Here is a 26,280-nt window from a genome sequence, read left to right as displayed (position 1 = left end):
ACTGAAAGGAAATAAAAAAAAAAAAAAAAAACCTTTTAAGAAACAATTCTTACTTTTCTGTTTATTCTTTTTTGTTTTCCTAAAAGGGGAGAGGAAGAGAAAGATAATAAATAACAACATAAGCTGTCTTTGTTTCAATTCCTTTTTACCTGTGTTAAGTTCATAGTAAATATTGTCTTGGATAAGACTGTTAAGTGCCACTGAGTCGGTTCCGACTCAGTGATCCTGTAGAGGGTTTCCGAGGAGCAGCTGGTGAGCTTGTGCCGCCCACCTTGCAGTTCATAGTAATTACTTTGTGTCTCCTACTGACAGTTGATTTAAATTTACACTGCATCTCAAACCCACCAACTGCTCCTCAGAAACTCTGTATTGTTGTGGTTAAGTGCCATTGAGTCGGTTCCAACTCATAGTGTTTTCCAAGGAGTGGTGGTTGAGTTTGAAACCACCAACCTTGTGGTTCAAACTGACCTTGAGGTACAGTGTTTCAGCCCACAACACTACACCAGGACTCCCAGAAATGCTATACACCAAGTCACTAATGAGTTGGAACCAACTCGACAGCACTTAACAACAAATTATACGATAGAATAATTTAAAAAAAAAACCAGAAAGAGAACACTTCAATGGACTTCCCTCTGGAGTTAGTTAATACTGCCACCAAAAGAATCAAGTTCCAAAGGTTAAAATATTTTCCCCAAAATACTTTTAGTACTAGTATGAATCTATTTTAGATTTGTATATTCAATGGAACCTGTTATTCTACTCTTAGTAAACTTTTCATTATCACATGCTTTATTCTCCCATGGGGGAGAGGGGGTTGGGGAACGGTAGGCTGCAAAACTGACACCATCTTCCTCATAGTTATCTCTAGTCACAATTCAACTCAAATTCATGTACATGATGCCTAACAGAAAACAACTATTTTGCCTTTTTACATTAAAAAATACTTTAATAGTTGATTTTTCAAGATGAAAATTGCTCCCAAGTTTTGCATTTTCAAGAAATCCTAACCACAGAAAATATACAAAATTAAAACAAATTTCTTACACTTCAACATTTTTCTGTTGAAGACCAGATGTCTTCTTTCCTGGAGCAGCACCTCTCATCTTCCCCTCTGCATACTGCTCCCTTTAAAAATAATTTTATTATAAATAAAATACTTCTTTGAAAACATTAAACCTCTTGATTCCATTGAGAAACTTGCATACAAAATTAAGGTTAATGGAAAGTTAAGGTGCCCATTTAACACTCTCATGTCTATATACACATTCTTGTATAAAACTGTAAACAATTGTACCAAAAAATATTATAAAACTGAAACTCAGAAATAAAGGCATAACATGACTTAACTACCAAAATTACATGTAATAAGAAGGCTGTTTCCTAATATCACTGAAAATTCCATTTTTGTTTTGTAATGCTATAGTACAGTGAATTACTTAACATGGCTCATCAAACGACCAGACAGGACCATGCAGAATGGGTGTATTTCCTCTTTTCCTGATGTGTCTGTGTAAGAGGCGGCAGGAGAAGATGCTGATAGGATTATATGAATTCAGCTGTGCGTTAATAGGCTTACCTGTGATTGTCAAACCTTGAAACTCTAAGGTAGGGATTCATCAATTCTGTCATCTCATTAAAATGAGCCATCTGAGTAGCAGGAACAGGGGATCTCACTGCCATCAAGAAAAAGAGACCAAAAAAGGGCATATCCTTTGGACCCCTGAGATCCCTGCACAGTGAACCTCCTCGAACCCTGAGGTAGAGCGCTGTTGTTAACACCAGAGAAGTGGTGATGAAGCAGTGGCATCAGAGACCAAGAGTACAAGACAAGAGTGGTGGGTTTCCTGGCCCACTGAGCAAGATAGTTGGGTGCCTAATGGCAGGAGGCTCCCTTGTGAAGTGGGATGCCTTCGGGAACTTCATCAGAGTTTAATATAGTTCAAGCCAAGTGCCTCTGGGCTGAGGCTTATGGTAGGTAGTTTATTGACAGCACTCACACAGCCTTCTAACATTGCCCAAACAATGTGCTCAAAGTGGTCACATGGCTGAGTGACCAAGAAAGAGGCAGCGAGAGGTGTAGCTTCAGACACAGCTAAGAGGAGGCACTTCTGACTGAAAAAACTAAATCCTGAGTATTTCTGACATTGAACTGTATGTAACCTGTTAACTTCCCTAACGAACCCCATTAATTTTAAGTATGGTCAGTGAGTTCTTTGTGGCTACTGATTGCAATGAACTATCGAACCCAGTAAGAGAAGTAGACACTGCTATGGGAAAAATGGTTGGGATCAGAATTGACAAAGAAAGCTAGAGGGTAGAGGAATGGCTGACCTCCACCTCAGAGGAATTGGCTGATGAGTTTGATTCTCCTTCAGTCTTACGTCAGAGGAGATCACACACTGCTTCGTGACATTCTCACAAACACTATTCCAACAAAGTTTTACAAGTATAGTTTTATTTGATACCATTTTATCTTTTCAATTTACTTGATGCACAATTCAGCTTTGAAATTAAAAGAAAAACACTCCATAAAACCATAGTCTTTCAAGGTCTCTTTTCTCAATGTGCTTTCAAAGCTGACGAATTAATTATGAGGAGCCCCCTTCTGATTTTTTTTTGTTTTCTTTTTTTAGTTTTCTCAACAAGAAAGTATACTTCCTACAATCCAAGAAATAAGACAATAACAACTCACTACTGTAGCAATTTCCAACAGCCTCCTAGCTCCCTGTTTCTCTAGTTCTAATGCCTGATCAGAGGCATACTACTTCTTTTACCTCGGAATGTTTGTCCAAGTTATAACACAAAAACTGACAGGTACCAAGAATCACTTTATAAAGAGAGAACTGATTTGATTCCATTGTTCATTTATGTTAAAAAAATAATTCACATTCATTCCCTCATGCATTCAGCAAAACAAACTTACTGATTGGCTTTTTGAAGTTCTCTCTGTTTCTGCAGATTGGTGTCCACATATTTGAGCACTCTGCTTTCTGGAACCCATTCATCCCAGCTAGGAAAGAGAAAAAATTAAAATATCACTCAAAAATATTTTCATTACTTACTCAGATGCCAATCTTTTTCTTTTTTTTTTTTAAGAGTATGAAGAGTCAAGATTTTAGATTTCTCTGAAGTTATTTGATGAACTGGTACTACAAATCCATTGTCAACTAAAATGACAATCTAATGACAGCCTGATTTCACAAAAAAGGAAAGCCACGTACTCCAAGAAACAACATTCCAAATCTAAACCGTCAGTGAATTCAAAAACACAATATTCAAATTATTTTTAGAATTGGATTAAGAATATGATACTTAATTTAAATAAGAATCCATACACCATTAACCTTACAGAATGAAATTATCTTAAAGAATTTTAGGGGCCAAAATGAAGCACATACAAAAGGGGGAACAAATCTTTACCGCTAGGATCATTCCCACCCACCCCCAACTCCATACAGAGTAGACAGGGATGGGCAACTTGGACACTGGCTATCCAAAATGGGGAGCTACAAAGGCAATAAGTGGACTGGCTTACAAGCTTTTAAGAGGGAGCCTAAGCCCGGACCGACTAATAGAACAGAAGATACTTCCTGAAAGAAAGACCAACAGGAAAAACATAAAGCAATATAGGCAGACCGATTGATTACTACAAGAACAGGCAAGTTGCTCGCCCAGGAGACATCAAGGCAAGTGGTCGGGTCTCCTCAGGGCAAACTCCCTTCCAAGACTAAGACTCAGTAGGAATACATGCTCTGATTGCTGACCACCGATAAGGGGAAGTGAGAGAAAAACAGCAATGAAGCTGCAAGCTAAGACCTACAACGTTCAATAGACTCCTGTGAACCCGGGTGGATACCTGGCTGGCCAGCAGTGTGGCAAGACCTGGGAACTCTTGGGCCCAGAGTCAGTGACATAGCCACAGAGAACTAGAGTGGAAAGTGAAGCATCCAGCTGATAAGAATAGAGAGAGCATATGCATAAGAACACCCACATTTCAGATAATACCCACTTGACCTGGCTTCAATGACTATGATCAGAGCTCAACTAGAATAAGAAAAGGAAAAAAAAAAAAAAGAGTAATCTGATACAATTTGATGAACCTGACCTACACCTATGGATGTAGTATCTCAACAGAGGGAATAAATCTTTACAGCAAAGATCATTCCCACTCCACTCCCCCTCCATACACAGAGTAGACAGGGATGGGCAACTTGGACATTGGCTACCCAAAGTGGGGGACTACAAAGTCAAGAAGTGACTGGCTTATAAGCTTTCAAGAGGGAACCTAGATCCAGAGGGCGTGGAGGAAGGCAGAATCTCCACGGAGTAGTATTCAATCTGTCTGGGCGGGGCTGATGAAAGGAAATGTAGATAGGTCTCTTGTGATACAGTAGTGAATAACTGTTATCAGGACTGACTGGGAGGGTTGGAAATGTAAAGGTAGACGTTTTGTAGCAAAAGGAGAGGAGAGATTGACTTTGCAGTCTAGGAGCAGAGGTCCCTGGGACCATCAAGGGAGAAGAGCGGAGAGCGGGACCCTACCCAGAGAAGCAGTGACACCAGAGATGGAGAGGGGTTGAGTGCTGACAACCAGGGGACAGGCTTGCAGGGTATGCCCTCTGGTTGGTTGATGATGCATGGAGGGGATTGTAACCATTGCAATAAAACAATATACGATGGGATGAATGTAAAGCTAATGGTCTCCTGTGTAATCTACAACATAATTCACAATAAAACATTAAAAACAGGGACTGGGGATATTCTTGAGAGAGGACTCAACTCAAGGACAGAAGGAAGTAGGCATTTTCAGACTGACTCAGCAACAATTCAGTCACTGAGCTATATATACTTCAATTTCTTTTCCAGGCAAGAGTCCCTCAGCCATATGGCTTCGTCCTAACAAAGGACAAGTGGCCCTGCTTAACAGCAGGCGTGACCAGCTGCTGTGCCACCATGTGTTGGCAGTTTTATGAGAGTAACTAAGGAGATTTAGGAGCATAACCAAACCCCAAGAGCTACATAAAAGCTGGCTAGGTGGTTCTGGTGGCACAGTGGGTTACGCACCGGGCTGTCTAATGGTTAGGATTTTGTGTCAACTTGACTAGGCCAAGATTTCTAGAGGTTTCACACTGGGATGTGTTTATTTCCATGGCAATGAAACCAAATACAGGTATGGTTCACTCTGTGATGAGAAGCTGAGTAGCCAATCAATTGAAGAGATGCTTCCTTGTGACTGTGGCCTGCTCCCAATATAATGGGACACACAGGAGGGACTATCTCTCGCTCTTTTACTGGGCACCTAGGGCTCTGCAATTGTAAGCCATCATCTTGATAATAAATTTCACTTTATATATTTTAAAAAAAAAATGAAGCACATAATAAACTGGCATTTTTTTAAAAAATCATTAACTAGTTATAGTTAGAGCTGTGTCATAGCTAAGGCATATATTAACTGTGCCTTGGTTCCATTGCCTGTAAAATAGGAATAACATTACTTACTCTCATAGAGCTACTAATAAAAATGAAATAGTACAAGTAAAACACCTGAGGGTATCTGACACAGATTAACAAACACTTAAGATATGTCAGAACTGTATCAGGAAGCATACAATGCTCAAACACCCTTAGAGACTGACTCTGCTAAGTGTTTAAAAGTCTTAAAATGTTTTATCAGACTATTTTCAGTGCCTTCTTCTAAAATGTGTAAGTCAGAACAATTACATAGTAACACCAGTCAAATGTTTATCTTAATATGTATTTCTAGATATTAAAAAATAAACACTTCCAGTTACACTCAAACATCCTGACCATAATATAGTAATATTAATGTTATGATGAGAGCCGCAAATGTGTGTCAGCCCAGGGGCTACCTGTATACAATTTAAAACTTTTACTCACTCACAAATGAATATACTATAACTCACAAGGCTTCTAGAAAATAAGTTTACTAAACACCAAAAGGTAGTATCCAAGCCCTTAAAATACCTAGTTGCTTAATTATTTGCCACTACTCAAAGTTCCTTCAAAATGAGGTACCTATAGTGGTTTTTTAAAGGGAGTGGAGGGGTAAGGGGCCATTTCCTAGGAAATACTGTACACAGTAAACCTTTTCTCCTGCTGATGGAGCTCCTTTAGTGACACAATTAGATGTATCCTTAAAGCAAAGAAACCTTTTAATGATTTCCCACCTTTGACCTCTTATATAAGATACACAAAGGGAAAAAAAGATTTAAAAAGCCATCTTCAATATAATTTCCTAGAGAAAACTTTAAAACATGCATTTACCTAGAGGTCAGGAGGGGGTGGTGTACTGAGGGAGCTCCTTCAGGAACAGGAAAAAGGGTTACAATATCCTCATGTGTCTTCAAAGATTTTTCAGAGCGCCTGGGCCTCACAGCACTTCTGATACAGACAGCATAGTACAAAGTAATCTCAGTAACTAGGTGCAGAATTTAGCTTAAGCTTTATTAAGATTTACTTACAAATGGAATATCTAAATGTCTGTGCCAACAAATTCCAATGTTTTTTGAAAATTTAGAAATATCTTAATATCTACTGTACTTCTGAAAAAAGTATACATATTTACTCACATTTAAGAAAATGCAAATTTGGAGTTTTGTTGCATGACTTTTTGGATATGATTTAAGTCAGTATACTATAAACCAATTTTTCAAAATGAGGATCTTATTTATATGCTCATTTACATAATTACTTACATCCATTACAATTCGCTCTAAACCAAAGAGAGCTAGCCAATTTTTGGTAATTACCAGAAGAGGCTCCATTTTAGAACTTTGCAAATTTCTCCTCTGATGTAAAACCTCATTACAGGCAGTCCCCAGCCCTCCGGAACGCCTATTATATTAAGTGTATGGTACGTACAATGGTTCCTGATAACAAAGAAGCCTATTTTTGTGATAAGCATCAAAACATTATTACGAATTATGCTAAAGATGTTTTGGTATATTATCTCTTAAGTGTTTCTTTAATCTTTTCTGGGACTCCTGGTATGAAGCTGTGTATCAGCACTGGGATGCAAACCCCAAGATCGGCAGTTCAAATCTACCAGCTGCTCCTTGGAAATCCTATATAAGTTCGCTGTGAATCTGAACCGACTCGATAGCACATAACAACAACAGGCATAGAAAAGTACACTGCATATTAGAATAAGCACTAGACCACAAGGTTCAAACCAGCGGTTCAAACCCACCAGCTGTTCCTGGGAAAGCCTATATAGGGTAGCTACTGAGTTGGAATAAACTCAAAGGCACTTAACAGCAAGACAAACATTTAACTGACACTAAATACCAACAGTACCCTAACTATTCTGACTTAGGTACAATCAACTTAAAGACAGACTTAGGAATGGGAACTAGTAACCCGGGGACTGCCTGTAAATGTTCCTAAAAACATCCGTAAGCTCCCTGAATAAAAGGCTCTAAATCACTGCTACAGTTTCCTTTGTAGGTCAGGAGCTTAAAACCCTTGCTAAACCAAAGGAAAATGAAATGACAGTGTCCTTTGTCCTAAGAAACATTCATTATAAACAGCAGCAACAGAAGGCCCAGAGAAATTTTTATGTTAGTCAAATACACACAAAAAAAATTTCATGAATTTGCAAAGGTAGCTTGTGACCAATTCCCATATTTACAATGATCCTTAGGAACCATTTTCAGAACATTAAAAAAATCTCACATACTTAAGTATCTGAATAACTCATACCGTTTCAAAATTGGTTTATTTTAAAGTGTCATCTTTAAAAACGTAACTGCATTCAATTGTTCAAAATTACATATAATAATCTACATAACTAGTTAACCACAAAGGTATCTTTAACATACATTATTAGTCCTCAATTTATCTACAAAAATAATCACTAATAGTACCATTTTTCTTGATAATTTTTCCAAAGACTAATTATACATAAAATTAGTTGAAAACAAAAAATTACATCTACACATGCTTATCATTTACTTGCGTTATTGAATAACCATAGGAAAAATATTTTTAAGCTGTAAGAACATAATAGAATTTAGTATTTTTACAATTTCTGACAACTTGCAATGTCCCTTAAAATCCAGACTTTGAGCTACACATATCAATATATCATTTTATATAAAAAGAAATGTTATACAGGCAGTCCCCAGGACACAAAGGAGCTCTGGTTGTAGAGTGGTTACAAGTCAGGCTGCTAACCTCAAGGTAAACAGTTCGAAATCACCAGCTGTTCCACAAGAGAAAGATGGCTTTCTGCTTCCGTAAAGATTTACAGGGTCACTATGAGTGGAAACTGACTCCACAGCTCGTCACCACCACCACCCACCCTAGAATATGAGTAAGATACATTCCTAACTGTGTCTTTAAGAATTTGGAAGTCGAAACACAGGTGCATATGGTTCTTGTTTAGCTTTATTTTAGTGCAAGACAAACTTGACGCCTCCTTTTCAATGATTTTTAAAGCTGTACATGCAGCAAGTGAAAGTGACTGATGTTAAATTTACTGAGTAGGGTTTGACTCCTTTCAGAGGGAGGTCAGATTTTCTTAACATTAAAGGGCAAGTTGTTGTTAAGTGCTACCGAGCTGATTCTGACCCACAGCGACCCTGTGAATATGCACCGCAAGGTCAGTAGTTCGAAACTACCAGCTGTTCCACAGGAGAAAGATGAGGCTTTCTGCTTCCCTAAACATTTCCAGCCTTGGAAACCCTGTACAGGGTCACTATGGGTCAGAATCGACTCAACGGCACTTAACAACAATAAATCTTGCAGTCATGTTCTTAACCTAGGGACTGTCTGTATTTTAAGGAGTTAAGACAAAAAATGGTTCCCTATTAAAGTGAAATTCTAACAAACAATTCTTTTAAAAAAAGTGTGTGTATGTAGGGGTGGGAGTGAAGAGAAGCAGCAGGCCTTTGATATCCTATTTGGGCTTTACTTAACAATATATAAAACACGTATGTTATATATCCTGTAAAGAACTGAGATTCTCATTTTAACTTTATACTCTCAGCTTTACCTGGATATTGACAGAGTATCAGTAAGTAAAACAGATGTCTAACGGAAGACTGAAATACAGCTTTAACACTTCATTTAATAAGAAAAAACAAATGCTTACAAGAGGTATACTAAGAAATACTAGATACATTTTTCTGGAATTCAGAATAAAATGTTCAATATTTAAATGCCTATGTGGTTAAGGAGCTCTGGTAACGTAGTGGTTACGAATTGGGCTGCGAACCTGAAGGTCAGCAGTTCGAAACTACCAGCTGTTCCGTGGGAGAAAGATGAGGCGTTCTGCTCCCATAAAGATTTACAGCCTTGGAAACCCTACACAGGGCCGCTATGAGTCGGAACCGACTCCACACAGCACATAACATGTGGTTACATTTGAGATACTGGTACTTTATATTAAAAATATTTTTATTCCTCATAACTGAAAAGAAAACACATTCAAGTTGTCCAAGTGTGATTTTGTACATTTAAAAATTTCACCTTTCTATGATTAATGGTGAAGTCCAGGTGATGCTGTGGTTAGACACTAAGTAAGATGTTAACTGAAAAGTCAGTGGTTTGAACCCAGCTCCACGGCAATCTGCGTCCATAAAGATTTATAGCCCTGGAAACCCTATGAAGCAATTTTACTCTGTCCTATAGAATACTGACTCTAAAGCAGTGGGTTTGGTTTTAAAGATCTGAGCTTTTATTGGCTAGAAGCACTTAATATGTGAAAAAAATTTTCTTAACAAAGGAATAAAATTGGATTTGTTGCTTGGATATGTATGAAACAAGACGAAAGCCACAGGGTCAGTAAATTTCAGAGAAAACTTCCTTCCACAGCATTGCTCACATGGTGAACCAGGTTATAAGAGCATGGCTCCAGTGACACAAAGCCTTAAAAATTACTACAAAACAACTTAACTGTATTACTGGCAGCATATCTCTGAAGGACAAAAAAGACCATTAATAAAAATAGTTTAGGATCTTTCACTATAAAAATCATAGGCTACTGAATCACATCCACCAAAAAGGTGGTGGTGCTGGTGATGTGCCCTGGAGTCAGTTCCGATGCACAGCGACCCTGTATAGGGTTTCCGAGGCTGTAAACCTTTATGGAGCAGAAAGCCTCATGTTTCTCCCGTGGAACAGCTGATAGTTTCCAACTGCTGACCTTGAGGTTAGCAGTTCAATCCTGTAACCACTACACTACCCGAGCTCCTAGGTCTAAGTAAATTATTGGTATTTGTGGGTCATGAAGATTAAAAACAAAACAAAACAAAAAAATTAATGAGAAGGTACAGGTTTATTCTAGAATGTTCAATTTTTAACCACGTCCATTCCTGCGAATAAACCAATACACCACCGTTCCAAGAGTAACTCTTAATGTCACTGTTAAGTGCCATCGAGTCAATGTCAATTTTTAGCAACCCTGCAGAGTTTACAAGGAGCAGCTGATGGTTTTGATCCACTGACCTTGTGCTTAGCAGTCCAGTGCTTATCCACACCAGGACTCTTGGGAGTATAAGTACTTTGTTAGCATTTAATCATGTTTCTAAACTTCAGAAAAATAGCTTGATAAATTTTATCATCTTTTTAAAAAAAATTAGGTAATCCTTTCTTTCCCTTTACTAGGTAGAAAAATCCAACCAGTTTTGAGCATAACTGCTTGAAATAACATATAGAGCCATTTGTGTTTATGCTAATAATTTAGGCCAGAAAATTCACACTGGCCTAAAGTGTACCAAAACTAGAGTAGTGTGCTAATCTGCCACTCATCATTAACCAAGATAGTTGATTTAACATACTAAAACACACACACACAAAATACTCCAAAGAATCATAAACCCAAACCCACTGCCATCAAAATGATTCTGACTCACAGTGATCATATCTATCTATCTACAGTGTTTCTAAGACTCTAAATCTTTCTGGGAGCAAACAGCCTATCTTTTCTCCTTGAAGCAGATGGTGGGTTTGAATCACTGACCTTGTAGTTACCAGCCCAATGACTAACCCACAGTGCCACTATGTCTTCTTCCAAAGAATCAAGTACAATCAAATAGAATGTTTCTGAGTACCTTACTACGTTCACCTTTGTTCCATTAGGTACTATATTAAAACCACTTAAGAATTAAACTGTGGTTGTGTGTCTGACACAAACTTCCCCGTCCATTATAAATACAATATTGCTTTTAAAGATCTAATACTCACTTTTTATTCCAACCACTGTAATGTATAAAGTATTTCACTTGTTTATCCTTTATGGCAACCTTTACACACTGAAATAGAGAAGAAAACAATCACTTAGAAATAGAATTCAGAGAAGAATAAAAAAGAAAGCTACCAGTATGATTTTGAAGTATTCAATCTTTCATAATTTCTAGACTTCAAACTTTTTGATAGCCAAAATGTGACTCTCTAGAATGCTACATAAGAGCTACAAAATGAGCCACAAAAGACACAAAATTGAAGCATCATAAACATAGAAGGGCAACCTAGGTCAAAGCCTCATGGAAAGCTATTTGCATATGCTTTCTCACAGTCTAGCTAGACAGGAGTTGCATTTATTTAAAAACCAAATTCAGCTAAAGGAAACAATTCAACTACAGTTGACACTTAAACAACACGAATTTAAACTACACAGGTCCACTAATATACAAATATTTTTCTAAAGCTATGTGACACTAATCATATCTGCGTAGCTCAAGTGCTACTAAGCAGATGAAAGTTATGACTTCACAAGGAAAAGCTGAATTGCCTGATATATACTGTAGATTTAAGTCTGCAGCTGCTCATTTAAAAAGAGAAGAATCCAGCATTAAGGACCATTGTAAATACAGACAAGAAAAGGTATGAACACTAAAAAAATAAAACATAATAATATACAAATATACTTTCTGATGAATAACCTTTTTATCTTTTATCGAAAATGCAACTTTTAGGTGAGTACAATATATAACACATGCAACGTACAAAGTTAATTATATATTATCAATAGTTTCATTAACAGTAGGCTACTAGTAATTAAGGTTTTTTTGTTTGTTTTTAAGTAATTTAAGTTTTTGAAGAGTCAACTTATAAGCAGATTTTCAACTGTCTGGGACAAAAGCCAAAAACCCCCATGCTATTCCAGGCTTATCTATATTATAAAATGGTTTCCATTGGCTTATGAAGTACAAACTGATGTGCAGTAGAAAACCAGCTTATCTAGCAAAGTAAGGGATTTGATGTTCTTAAAAACAGCCCACACAATGGAGGATGAACTGTTAGAGGAAATCATAAAAAGTCACTATCATCTGGTTTGGGATTTAAAAGTCATCATTCTAGTCTAAGAGCCATTTTGCAAAGTTGTTCACTTAAATGTTTTGTTATTAAGTGCCGTCGAGTTGGTTTCAACCCTTAGTAACCCTGTATAGGGTTTCTGAGGAACAGCTAGTGAGTTTGAACCACTGACCTTGTGGTGCAAATGGCGTTGCAGTCCAGTGCTTATCCTATGGTGCTACATCAAGGACTCAATGTGCATACACACTTATGATACTCGTTGTTGGTACTGTTAAGTGCCACAGAGTCAGTTCCAACTCATAGCAACCCTGTATAGGGTTTCCAAGAAGCAACTGATGGGTTTGAACCACTGAACTTGCCACTCAGATGGACCTTGCAGTCCAAGTGCATGATCCTGCGGCGCCACACCAGGACTCCATGATATACTCATTATGTGTGTGTGTGCACACTTCAACTCACATACTCATTATGTGTGTGTACACACACATATTGTTGTTGTTAAGTTCCACTGAGTCAGTTCCAACTCATAGCAAACCTGTATAGGGTTTCCCAGGAGTTTCAACTGCAACCATGTAGTTAGAAGTCCAGTCCTTATCCTACAGCGCCCACACAAGAAGTTCTATATAAATAAATACATACATCATATATATATATATATATATACACACACACACACACACACACATACATTCATACACACACATGCATATAATAAGGAGCTCTGGTAGCACGCAAGGTCAGCAGTTCGAAACTACCAGTGGTTCCGTGTGATAAAGATGAGACGTTCTGCTCCCGTCAAGATTTACAGCTCCAGGAACCCTGTGCTGTCACTGTAGGTCAGAATCGACTCAAAGGCGCTTAACAACAACAACAACAACACACACACACACGGAATCCTGGTGTGGAGCTATAGGATACAAACGACTACAAAGTCATTTGAACTGCAAAAGTCAGCAGTTCAAGCTCACCAGCTGCTCCTTGGAAACCCCATACAGGACTGCTATGGGCCGGAGAGACCGCAAACACACCAATCTCTGATGGTTACTACTGATCACACTGACTGAACACTTTACCAACACAACACTATTTTCATAGCTATTTACCAATAATTTATATTAAAATTACTAGTAATTGGTCGTAACATAATACTGCTTTTTATTTTAACTTTTTCATTTTAAACATAACGATTGAAAGTATGTTGCTGTTAGTGTTATCGAGTCAGTTCGAACTCATAGAGACCATGTATAGGGTTTCCGAGGAGCAAATGGTGAAATTTGAACTGCTGACCTTGTAGTTATAAAACCGACCAAGTTGAATGCTTGTCCTATGGCACCACACCAGGACTCCTTGCTGTCGAGTATACTCAAGTTTAAGTAAGTAAAAGTATACTCAAGTTTTAAATATTTGTACTAAAAAGGTTAACAGAAAAAAAAAAAAAAATACTATAAACTTAGGAAGGAATGACCCTGTTTATTTTTGGCTTAAAGGATCTCTGAAGAATTCAAACTTTGCCAGACAAATAAAAGTTAAATGCACTAATTTTTAATGTTAGACTTTTTACCTTTAACCTAATATAATCGGCTCAGTGCTGATTAGGCATATACATTAACATATAAAGTAACTTTGGCTATGTTTTCTCACATCACTCACTGCAGTATTACTTACTGTTCTTACTAACAACTAATTTTCTATCATTCCCTCAACTGCTCCTTCCAAGTACTGGGACTTTACTAACTCAATAAGATGAATGACAAAGTCAGAACAGAGTGGCAATTCTGTATTTGTCACAATAGGCAAGCAGTGAGAAATCCAGAAAAGGAAGACAGAAAACAGAAGGAAAAAAGGCAACAAAACATTGAAATTTAGTATTAAAATGTCAAATACAATAAGTAATGTTGGCCAACTTTTAGAAGGAAAGCAGGCTTCCTACCTTTGCTTCATACAGAAGAGGCCCATGAAAGCATAGCACTCGCTCACCTGTAAAAGTGAAAAAGTCAAAGGTGAATCAGAATTCTCCTTTATGTAACAAGACTTAAAAACAGTTGTTAAAACATCACACCTTTATTTACTCCTAGCTGTTGGTTGGCTATATATGGATCAATACCTTCAGCTGATGTGACCAACAAAAAAAGGTTATTAGAATGCTGGTCTATTTAAAATCAAACCAGAGGTATCGCTTAAGTTGAGCTGGTTTGAACAATTTTCTGAATTTCATATCTTAACCATCTTCATAAGCTAGCAGTTTGGAGGGTCACACAGAGAAGCCAGGATCCAGGCAGAGGGAAACAAACATATGATAGGGTGACACTATCACAGAACTACCTAAGTAGTTTGCTATCACTGGAACATAGAATAAATATGCAGAAGTTGTCATCATTAAAGTTACTTGTACCATACAATTCCCTCTTATTACACTATAAAGTCTGGATTTTATATAAACCTTCACCGAATTTCCCAAACTGAGAATTTCTTGAAGTGATTGTTAAAACCACATTATTTTCAAGCCTTGTCAGACACCTAAAATCTCCCAGAGTAACCTTCCTTTTAAATAAAACTTCCCCGTACAGACTAACTGTACAATGGCCCACTCGATAAAGAAACCATTGCTGCTGTTAAGAGTTTTCTGGGCCTATTCAGCGCTTGCATCCAGCCTGAAGGCTCTTTACTTAATGCTTACCTTATTTTGGTCACCAGAAAAGACCAATTATTAGAAAACGACTTCTTACTTAGTAAAGCAACAGGCTAATGAAAATGAGGAAAACACAACTGACAACAACAATCTCAAACACACCAATGGTCATACAGATGGCACAGTACCAGGCACTGTTTAGTTCTGCTATACATTAAGGTCTCCATCAGTTAGAGCTGACTTGTTGGTAACAAACAACATGCAGAACTTGCATTAAAGTGCAGACAGCATTCAGTAAAACAAATCACCAAAGAACAACTCCAACATACCACGGATACAAACTCAAATGGGTCTGAACCAAAGTCAAAAGCAGTAAGGAGGAGTCAAGGACAGATAAGACAAAGGTAGAAAGGATTTCAACAACTACAGGGCTAGTGGAAGCATTAACTAGAACAGGAAATGGGGGGGGGGGTTCAGATCAATTTTATAAAATTGTTATAAAACGCCATCAAGATGATTCCTACTCATAGTGACCCGTACAGAGTCTCCAACTCTGTTAGGTCTGAGTAGCCAATCTTGTGGTTCACAATTCAGTGCTTAGCCTATTGTTGTTTTGTGCTTTCTTTATTTAAATGCCATCGAGTCAGTTCTGACTCACAGCCACCTTGTAAAGGGCAGTCCGAAAAGCGGCTGGTGAGCTTGAACCTTGTGGTTCAAACCAAATGTGAAGTCAAGTGCTTATCCTACAGCCCCACACCAGGGCTACTAGGAACATCAATTTCATGCCAGTATCAGTCAGTCTCTGAATCCTTAACAAAAGGCTAGGTACCCCAGTTTCCTTTTCCCTGTACTTCTAACAGACATCTGAGTGGAAGATCTATACATGGTCACTGACTAGAAACAGACTTGACAGCACTTAACAACTGGAGAACAAGTCCAGTACAAAACAGTCACTGTGCTTCAAAAACTGCTTACATACTTTGTATCATTATTAAGGACATCAAGGACAAAAAAAAACTATAAAAAGCTGCGAACCTTAAGGTCAGCGGTTCGAAACTACCAGCCGCTCCACGGGAGAAAGATGAGGCTTTCTACTCCCGTAAGGATTTACACCCTCGGAAACCCTGTACAGGGTCGCTATGGGTCGGAACCGACTCAACGGCACTTAATAACAACAACAACATTGTTTAAGGAGGTCTGGTAGTACACTGGTTAAGAGACTCTGGTGCTAAAAGAAAGGTCTTTGGTTTGAAGCTCTGCAGGAGAAAGATGTTGACGTTAGGGCTTGTCAAATCAATTTGGACTCATAGCAACACCATGTACCCATGTACAACAGAAGGAGAAACACTGCACCTTGGAAACTCTATGGGGCAAATCTACTCTCTCCTTCAGGGTTGCTCTGAGTCAAGAGCAGCAGGTTTGGTTTGAAATGTTTATTTCATATGTTCAACTTTTCCAGTGTTTCAAGGTAATTGCTAGTATGAACAATTATTACAAGATAGCCTCTGAACATTTTTCATAAAATAACTGGTTTCTAGAATCCATGGGTATACATTTCATTGACAAGAGAAAAACACATCTGGGAAGTGATGGACAGCAAGTGCAGAGACACTCCTGTGTAACTTTCAACACCTTGCCTGGCTTATCTTCTCCAGTTCACCACTATGGCAATGCACGGATTCCCATTTGCCATTATGCACTTTGCTCTACCATCCCTCTCATTTAGAACTAAAGCATCTTCTCCAGAAAGCTACCCATCCTGGATTCCCAGACCTTAATAGTTCCTTTGGCATATAACAGCAGAGATGAACTTTTCTGCCAGGGAACCTGGACAGTCTGAGAATATTTTTAATTGCAAAAAATATAAGATGTATTACAGAGGAAACCAACTGTATTCAAGTACTCACCAAATATTTTACATCATTTCTTAAGGTATTAGATGTGCTCCTTAAGGCAGTAAACAAGACTTAGCTGTTGATCCAATCAATCACTAACATAAAGGAATGGGGAGCATAAATGTTTTCGAAGTTCAGAACTGTAGTTTTAGGATATGAAAATATCTGTGATTTCTGTTGGTAACAAAGTCACAGTACTACAAATACAGTTTTCCCTACTTTCCGAAAATAGAGCATTCCTATAAACTTTACATAAGCTGAAAAGGGCAGGGCGTACTATTATAAAGCAATCACCGTGAAATCATATGGGAAAAAAATTTCAAGTGTTCCCAGACCCTACACGAAAATCATAACAAATAACATAAAACGCCTAAAATAACACTTGTTAAGTAAGTGCCATCGAGTCGATTCCGACCCATAGCGACCCTGTATAGGGTTTCCAAGGAGGAGTTGGTGAGCGTGAACCACTTACACCTTGCAGTTCAAAAAACTTTGCAGTCTGACAATACACTAGGAAAGGAGCTCTAGCAGTATTGTGGTTACAAATAGGGCTGCTAATCTCATGGTCAGCTGTTCAAAACTACTAGCAGTCCCACGGGAGAAAGATGAAGCTTTATGCTCCCGTTAATATTTACAGCCTCGGAAACCCTATGCAGGGTCGTTATGAGTCGAAACAGACTCCATGACACATAACCACCACCACAGTAAAAGGATGAAGGATATAATAATTACACAGCTATATAAAACAAAAATTACGTATGCGCTTGTCTCTGTAACAGCTCATGGCAAAACAAACGCTTAAGGCCAGTTTTTTTCATAAAACGCCAAACTCCGTAGTAAAGTGAACTTTCTAAAAGAAGGGGATACCTACATGGTGTATTACTGGTGTCCCTTTGCTTGCTTGTTTGGGTCTATGTTGTTGTTGTTAAGTGCCGTCGAGTCAGTTCTGACCCATAGCGACCCTGTACAGGGTTTCCGAGGGTGTAAATCTTTACGGGAGTAGAAAGCTTCATCTTTCTCCCGCGGAGCGGCTGGTAGTTTCGAACTGCTGACCTTAAGATTTGGGTCTATAGTCATAACTTAAATATTAAATCTCTGTTGTTGTTACATGCCGTGGAGTCGGTTCCGACTCACAGCAGCCCTGTATAGGGTTTCCAAAACGCAGCTGATGAGTTTGAACCTCCAACCTTGCGATTCAAAACGACCTTGCAGTCGAGCTCTTATCCTACAGCGCCACACGCAGGTCGGAAAAAAAAATCTTCCCGTCTAAATTCACCGGATTCGATAGACGAACCCCAGGCTTAGAAGAAGCACCTTGTAAACTAATAACATCTGTAATAGATAGGGGAGCACCATAGCTCCTCAAGGTGGGAGGCTAGGGATACTCTTCAAAAACACAAGTGGAAACCCACTAAACACAGTCCATAAAACACACTACATTGAATTTGGATTAACTGCCTCCACGTTAATGTACGTTCGTATTCAAAAGCTGTCTTCCACTAGCGATCACGTTGTAACACCAGCCAAACTACTGGTCGGTCAATAAGCCAATTAATAACAGACGAACTCAACTTTTCACATCACTGTTCATCCAATGTTATTCCAGTAGCCAAACCGCCACGCTTTAAAAGTAACACCAATGCAACGAGACTTACTATAAACATAAATACCAGTAACACTACATTTAGGTCATTTTTATTTTATTTTATTTTATTAACGCGTAACTGCGCGACTGGAGCGCATCCACCTGGAATCTCGGCGCCCCGTCCTTAGCAAAGCCAAGCGATGCCTCCCGGCAAGACAAAGCCCAAGAAACGACTGGCCTTTACGTTTTTGCTTTCTGGTCCCCACCCTCCAGGAGGTAAGCGCTCGGGAGCCCGCCTACGCGTGGTCGCGGGAGAAGGGGGCGCTGTGCCCGCCCTCCGCGGCGTCTACGGCCGGGAGCCGACCCGCCGGCGGCCATGATGCGGCGGCCATGTTGCGGCGGCCATCTTACAGCGCAGTTCTCGCGCCCCGAGGCGCGAACCCCCCCCAATCTCCCCCCTCCACGGCAGCCACTTGGCGTCGCCACCGAACCGGACCCCCTTGGGGCTCCAGCCAGCACCAGCCCACCAACTGCTGGTCGTGCGGGCAGGCGGTCGGCATTTCCACAGGCGCGTCCGAAACGGGCGCCGTTAACTCCCCTCCTCCCCCGCCACATCACTTCCCCTAACGGCCGCCATGGCACAGCCGCCGCCTCCCTACAATAGGTTGTCTTCTCCGCGCCCTTCCTCCGAACAATAACAAACAGTTGACTAAGGCTTTGCCACGCATACAGCGTTCTCTCTCCCACTCGAAACGCCCGTTTAACACTCTAGTTTCACCAAGGGGTTTTACTCAAATGACGCACGAAAATCACCCTCCGCAATGCGCTTTCCCTGCACAAAGCCTCCTCAGGGTGCAGGTCGTACCGCCCCTGGCCCTCAAATTTCAACCATGGCAAGCCCGCCTCCCTCGCCTGAGCCGTTAGGTGCCTTTTCCCCAAGGGACCAAACTCACCCTCCTGGAATTTAGGCTTTGGGTCCTGCTTCGGCGCCATTTATAAGTGATTCGCCGCCTCCTCCTTCTCCCACCACCCCCGACTACCGCCCCCTACTCTCTACCCCACCCAACTCCGCCTCAGACGTGCCGTCAGACACCGCCAACTCTACATCCTGGGCCTGATTCGCCAGAGCCCGCAGACCTCACAACACCGCGACCAGCGCAGCCGCAGCTTCAGCCAACGGCTGCCCTCCGCACACGCGCTCCTGCGCCGGCGACGCCTCGGAGCACGCCGGGATTGGTAGTTCCAAATCGGTGGAGGCGCAGCGGAGTGGGGGAGGGGCAAGGGCGTCTCTATCCCCACCCCCACTCTCATCCCTACCCCCCACACACACACACGCACACGCACACGCACACTTCTTATTCCCCACCTGCATTTTCACATCCTCCCACCTCCCATTCTCCAAGTCCTGGCCCATCTGGAATTTTTAAAGCCTGAATTTGATTTTGTGTATTGCTCTTGGAGACCACCAGTGATAAAAGAATGGGAAAGGCCATGTTGCGGAGTCCCATGAGCAAAATACGGTTACAGTGATGTGAACCTTGCAGTAGTAGCCTGAGAACATGGCTGCCTGTGAAACTCACTTTAAATGGCTTAAGAGTAGTTTCTGCATAGGATACCTTTAGGGTCAGCAATCCGGCTGGAAGGGGTGGGAAATAAGGTGTAAGTCTGGAAGGTGGTACTGTTAGTCAGACTTATTCTTCAACCCTGTTCCTGCAGAAATGAGGAACACTAGGCAGGCTGGGGAATCAAACTTTGGCTGGATTTCTGCCCGCCCAAAGATTCCAATGTGACTAACACCAAATAACACCAAAGACGGGATTCTGCACCTGCTCTACATAAGTGCCACGCTATACGAAAAGCACTGGACTGCTAACCTCAAGTCGGCGGTTCAAACCCACCAGCTGCTCCTCAGAAACCCTATACATTTCCCAGTTCAAATGTTCTTAGTTTGCTTAGCTGCAAGATGGGACTAATTACAGCATCTTCTCAATCGTTTTATTATAAGACTTGCTGATAAAGTCTTAGCGCTGTGTCTAACAGTGAATTGACTCCCATTAAATGTTAATTTGAGGATAAATCCCAAAGTTTTCAGCTAGTGATTAAGTCCTTCGACAGTCCCCAACCTGTCCAAAGGCCCTACGCAAATCTTTATCTCCATGGCTTTTGTAAACTCTCTGAGAGTGCTATCGTTGTTAAGTGCCTTCAAGACGGTTCCTACTCATAGTGACCCTATATAGGGTTTCTGAAGAGCGGCTGGTGAGTTTGAACCGTCAACCTTGCAGTTCAAACCGACTTTGCAGTCCAGAGCAATAACCGACAGCGCCACACCAGGACTCCAATTCTAGACACACACACACTCCCCCAGCCCTCCGCCCATCCATTCCCTGCTCTCGTCATTTATCTGAGTCCTATTTCTCCTTCTATCTTTTAATACCATCTCTTCGTTGACTACAGAAACCCACACAAAAAGTCCTCCTTATTTCAGCTGAATATACATTACCTTGACTATGCTTTCCCATCAGGACTACTATATTGCCAGCTACATAAAGAAAGGGGCAACGGTCTCTTTGTGACCCCCATCCTTTAGAAAACTGCCCACTACACTTATTTTTTTTAACAGATTTTTGAACAGACAATACTTTTCTAATTCAAAAATTACAAAGTACAAGTATACTTTGTAATATATACAAATACTCAAATAATGAAAGCTCATTTCTACCCCAGTCCTTCACCTGTCCAGTTCCCCCACAAAGGTAACAGCTGCTGTAGTTGTTTGTGTATAGTTTCTTTCTTATCCTAGTACTAGCGTAGTGGTTATGAGTTGGGCTGCTAACCTCAAAGTCAGCAGTTTGAAACTACCAGTAGTTCCTTGAGAGAAAGGTGAGGCTTTCTGGGGGGAGTAGTTCATCTTACAGTTCAGGAACAGAAAACACTGGGACCATCAAGGGAGAAGAGCACAAGCATAATGTGGGACCCTATCCAGAGAAGCAAGGACACCAGGGATGGAGGCAGAGATGAGGACTGAGGACATGGAGAGAGGGAGCAGCTGAGGACTCTAGACTCAAGGAAAGAGAAAGGCTGTGTGCTGGCAGCCAGGAGGCAGGCTTGCAGAATGTGCCCTTTGGTTGTTTAAATTATTATATATTCCTGAGTGTTTTTATGTACATTAAAAACAAAAACAAAAACACAGGGAATAGAAGCAAATACTGTTGAATGACGATGCACGGAGGAGATTGTAATCATTGCAATTAAATGAGTGTAAAACCAATGTTCTCCCATGTAAACTATCAGTCAATTCACAATAAAAACTTAAAAGAAAAGATGAGGCTTTCTGCTCCTGTAAAAATGTACAGCCTCAGAAACCCTATACAGGATCATCACCACCACCACCTCTTTTTGTTTTCTTTTATTTAGATTGAAGTTTAAAATGTTTTACCTGTATGTTTTAATTACACAAACAGTAATTGAATATTTGAGTTGTCCATGACACAATAATTCAGAAGAACAGAATACAGAGCAACGTTTAAAGGAAATCCCTTTTATTTCCCCTGGTGACACAGTAGGTTAAGCTTTGAGCTATTAACTGCAATGTCAGTGGTCAAAACCCACCAGCCACTCTCTTTGGAAGAAAGACAAGGCTGTCTGCTCCAGTAAAGATTTACAGTCTCCGAACCCCTAGAAAGCATTTCTGTTCTGTCCTACAGGATTGCTATAAGTCAGAATTAACCAGGCGATAGTGGGTCAGTGGGCAGGTGCCTCCCCAACTGTGTTCATCTTACTTAGTCCCTTTCTATTGTTTTTCTTTTCTTTTTATCACAAATAAACTATACATAGTGTTCTTGGTCTTCCTATTTTTTAACTTAATGATATGGCCCAGAGATCATTGCAGTTACATATAGCTATGTTGTTGTTGTTGTTGAGTGCCGTGGAGTCAGTTCCGACTCATAGCGACCCTGCACAGGGTTTCCGAGGCTGTAAATCTTTACGGGAGCAGAACGCCTCATCTTTCTCCCGCGGAACCGCTGGTAGTTTCGAACTGCTGACCTTGAGGTTCACAGCCCGATTCGTAACCACTACGCTACCAGAGCTCCTTACATATAGCTATAGCTCACCTTTTTAATAACTCATAGTATATCACAATATAAATATACAAAGTTTATCTAATCTTGTTTCTCTTCTGGACATTCATGTTGCTTTCTCAATTAGAAAATATTGAGTCTATATCTGTGCACAGAGTCCTGGTGTGGTGCTATAGAATAAGCACTAGACTAGCTAATCACATGATCAGTGGTTCAAACTCACCAGTGAATCGGAAACCCTATTCAGAGTCGCTCTGAGTTGTAACTGACTCAACGGCACTTAACTATAATCTTTGTGTACATTGCTTTCATTATTTTTGTTGTTGTTAGGTACCATCAAGTCAGTACTGACTCATATCAACCCTATGCACAACAGAATGAAACACTGCCCGGTCCTGGGCCCACCTCACAGTTGTTGCTACATTTGAGCCCATTGATGCTGCCACTGTGCCCATCCATCCAGCTGGGAGTCTTTCTCTTCTTTTCCAACCCTCCATTTTACCAAACATGATACCCTTCTCCAATGACTGATCCCTCCTAATAATGTGTCTGAAATATAAGAGACGAAGTCTGGCCATCCTGGCTTCCAAGGAGCACTCCTGCTACACTTCTTACAACACAGATTGGTTTGTGCTTTTGATAGTCCATGGTACATATAATATTCTCCTCCAACACCATAACTCATATGTATCAATTCTTCTACGATCTTCCTGATTCATTGTCCAACTTTCACATGCATAGAAGGTTACTGAAATATCATGTTTTGGGTCAGGAGTACCTTAGTCCTCAAACTGACATCTTTCCAATTGAACGCTTTAAAAAGGTCTTGTGCAGCAGATTTGCCTAATGCAATATGTCATTTAATTTCTTGACTGCTGCTTCCATGAGTGTTGATGGTTGATCCGAGCAAAATGAAGTCTTTGACAACTTCAATTTATTACTTTAGGGATCATCAAAGTGGATTGTATTTTAGACAGCCTTATGAAAGGATTCATCAATTTAAATTTCAACCAGCAATTCCCACGTCCTTATGAAGCATGGTATTAAACTCAAAACCAAACCTAGGTACATAAAGATGAGTAGAGTACCTCAGATTCATAGAAACCCCATATAGAGTTTCTTATACGGTAAATAGAGTCCTGGTGTGGTACTGTGGGTTAATGCGCTGGACTGTAAGGTCGGCTTGAACCACAATTTCTCCACTTTAAGCTCACCAACTGCTCCTCGGAAACCCTTTACAGGGTCGCTATGGGTTGGAACCGACTCGACAGCACTTAACAACAACAACACACTGTAAATGTTTACGGGAGCAGACATCCTCATCTTATTCTTATAGAGAGGCTGCTGGGTTTGAAGCACTGACCTTGTGGTTAGCAGCAAAATGCCTGACCCACAGTGTCATTGTTGTTAAGTGCCATCAAGTTGGGTCTGCCCCATAGAGACCCTGTATAGGGTTTCCAAGGAGCAGCTGGTGAGCTTGAAAAGCCAACCTTGAGGTTCAAAGCGACTTCGCAGTCCAGTGCATTAACCCACAGCGCCACAGCCACAGCAGCACTCCACCGTTAGTCTCTAAAACTTTGTTTTAACATATCAGGAAGCCATGTTGTGCAAATGAAGTCAGACACAAAAGAGTATATGCTTTATCAACAAAGATAGAAATCAGGATAGTGGTTAGCTGTAGTGGAAAGGGAGATTGTTTGGGAAGTGGGCAACAACTAGGGAATTATGTTGTTGCTGTTATATGCCATCAAGTCAATTCCAACTCACAGCAACCATGTATAGGGTTTCCAAGAAGAAGAGAGGCTGCTGGGTTTGAACCACCAACCTTGGGGTTAGCAGTCCAATGAGCTCCTATGGGGTGTGAGAAATGCTCTGTATCTTGATCTGATATGACTACATGGGTATTCACATATGAAAAATTCATCAAACTATATACATACAATGAAGGCAATTTATTTTAGGAGCACAGTGGCTCCACAAAATAAGCAATGGACTATGAACCACAAGGTCTGTAGTTCAAGCCCACCAGTCACTATGTACGAGAGAAAAATGAGGTTTTCGGCTCCTGTGAAGATTTAAAGTCTCAGAAACCCAATACAGGGTTGCTATAAGTGGGAACAGACTCAATGGCACTTAACAACAAAAATAGCAACCATATATTTATATCCAGTCAGTGTACCAGAAAGAACTGGCCAGTGTTCAACCATTTCAAGATCAAAACTGATGGTTCTGCAGGAAGAAGGCCAAATTGCCCTGAAGGTACTGGTAAAAACAAACAAACAAACAAAACAAGGCTCATCTGTGTTACTCATCTATGGCCATGCCTGGCCACCCGATTGGAAGAGATCCATATTTGTGTCCATTTCAAAGAGAGGTGACCCAATGCAATTTGGAAATCATTGAACAATGTCATTAGTATCACATGCAAGTAAAATTCTGTTGAAGATCATTTAAAAACTGCTGTAACAGTACATTGACAGGGAACTACCAGAAATTCCAGCTGAATTCAGGAGAGGATGTGGAACTAGGGATATCATTGCTGATGTCAGATAATCTTGACTAAAAGTATAGAATGCCAGAAAGATGTTGACCTATGCTTTATTGACTATGAAAAAGCTTTTGACTCTGTGAATAGCATTGCGAAGAATGGGTATTCCAGAACACTTGATTGTGCTCATGAGGAACCTGTACATAGACTAAGAGGCAGTCGTTGGAACAGAGCAAGGGGCTACTGAACGGTTTAAAATCACACTGAAAGGTGTGAGTCAGTACTGTGTTCTTTCATCATGTTTATTCAATCTGTATGCTGAGCAAATAATCCGAGAAACAGGATTATATAAAGAAGAAAGTGGCATCAGGATTGGAAGAAAGATTCACTAACAACCTGTGATATGCAGATGATACAACCTTGCTTGATTAGAGTGAAGAGGACTTAAAATATTTACTGATTAAAATCACATACCACAGTCTTCAGTGTGGATTGCACCTCAATTTAAAGAAAACAAAAATCTTCACCGCTGAACCAATAAGTAGCATCATGGTAAATGGAGAAAAGATTGAAGTTGTCAAAGACTTCATTTTGCTTGGATCTATAATCAACACTCATAGAAGCAGCAGTCAGGCGATCAAATGACAGTTATTGCATTAGGCAAATCTGCTGCACAAAATCTCTTTAAAGTGTTCAAGAGCAAAGAAATTGGTTTGAAGACTAATACCTGACCCAAATCATGGAATTTTCAATTGCCTCATATGCATGTGAAAGTTGGACAGTGAATAAATAAGACCATAGAATAATTCTCCAGCATGCAAAAGCATGCGAAAGCTGGACAGTAAATAAGGAAGACCATAGAAGAATTGATGCTTTTGAATTATGGTGTTGGAGGAGAATATTGAAAGTGCCATGGACTGACAAAAGAACCAACAAATCTGTGTTGGAAGAAGTGCAGCCAGAGTGCTCCATGGAGGCCAGGATGGCCAAACTTGGTCTCTCATACTTCGGACGTATTGTCAGGAGGAACCAGTCACTGGAGAAAGATATCATATTTGGTAAGGTGGAGGGTCAGAGAAAAAGAAGAAGACCCTCAATGAGATGGATTGGCCAAGTGGCAGCATCGATGGGCTCAAGCATGGCAATAGTAGTGAGGTTGGCCCAGGATTGGGCAGTGTTTAGTTCTGCTGTGCATAAAGTCGCTATGAGTCAGTACCAACTCGATGGCACCTAACAACAACAAACACAAAAATGATCAGGAATATATAATAATTTAAACAACCAAAGGGCACATTCTATAAGCCTGTCTCCTGGCCACCAGC

Source organism: Chrysochloris asiatica, unplaced genomic scaffold, assembly GCF_000296735.1.
Source record: "Chrysochloris asiatica unplaced genomic scaffold, ChrAsi1.0 scaffold00156, whole genome shotgun sequence".
NCBI lineage: Eukaryota > Metazoa > Chordata > Mammalia > Afrosoricida > Chrysochloridae > Chrysochloris > Chrysochloris asiatica.
Note: the sequence above shows the minus strand (reverse complement) of the source record.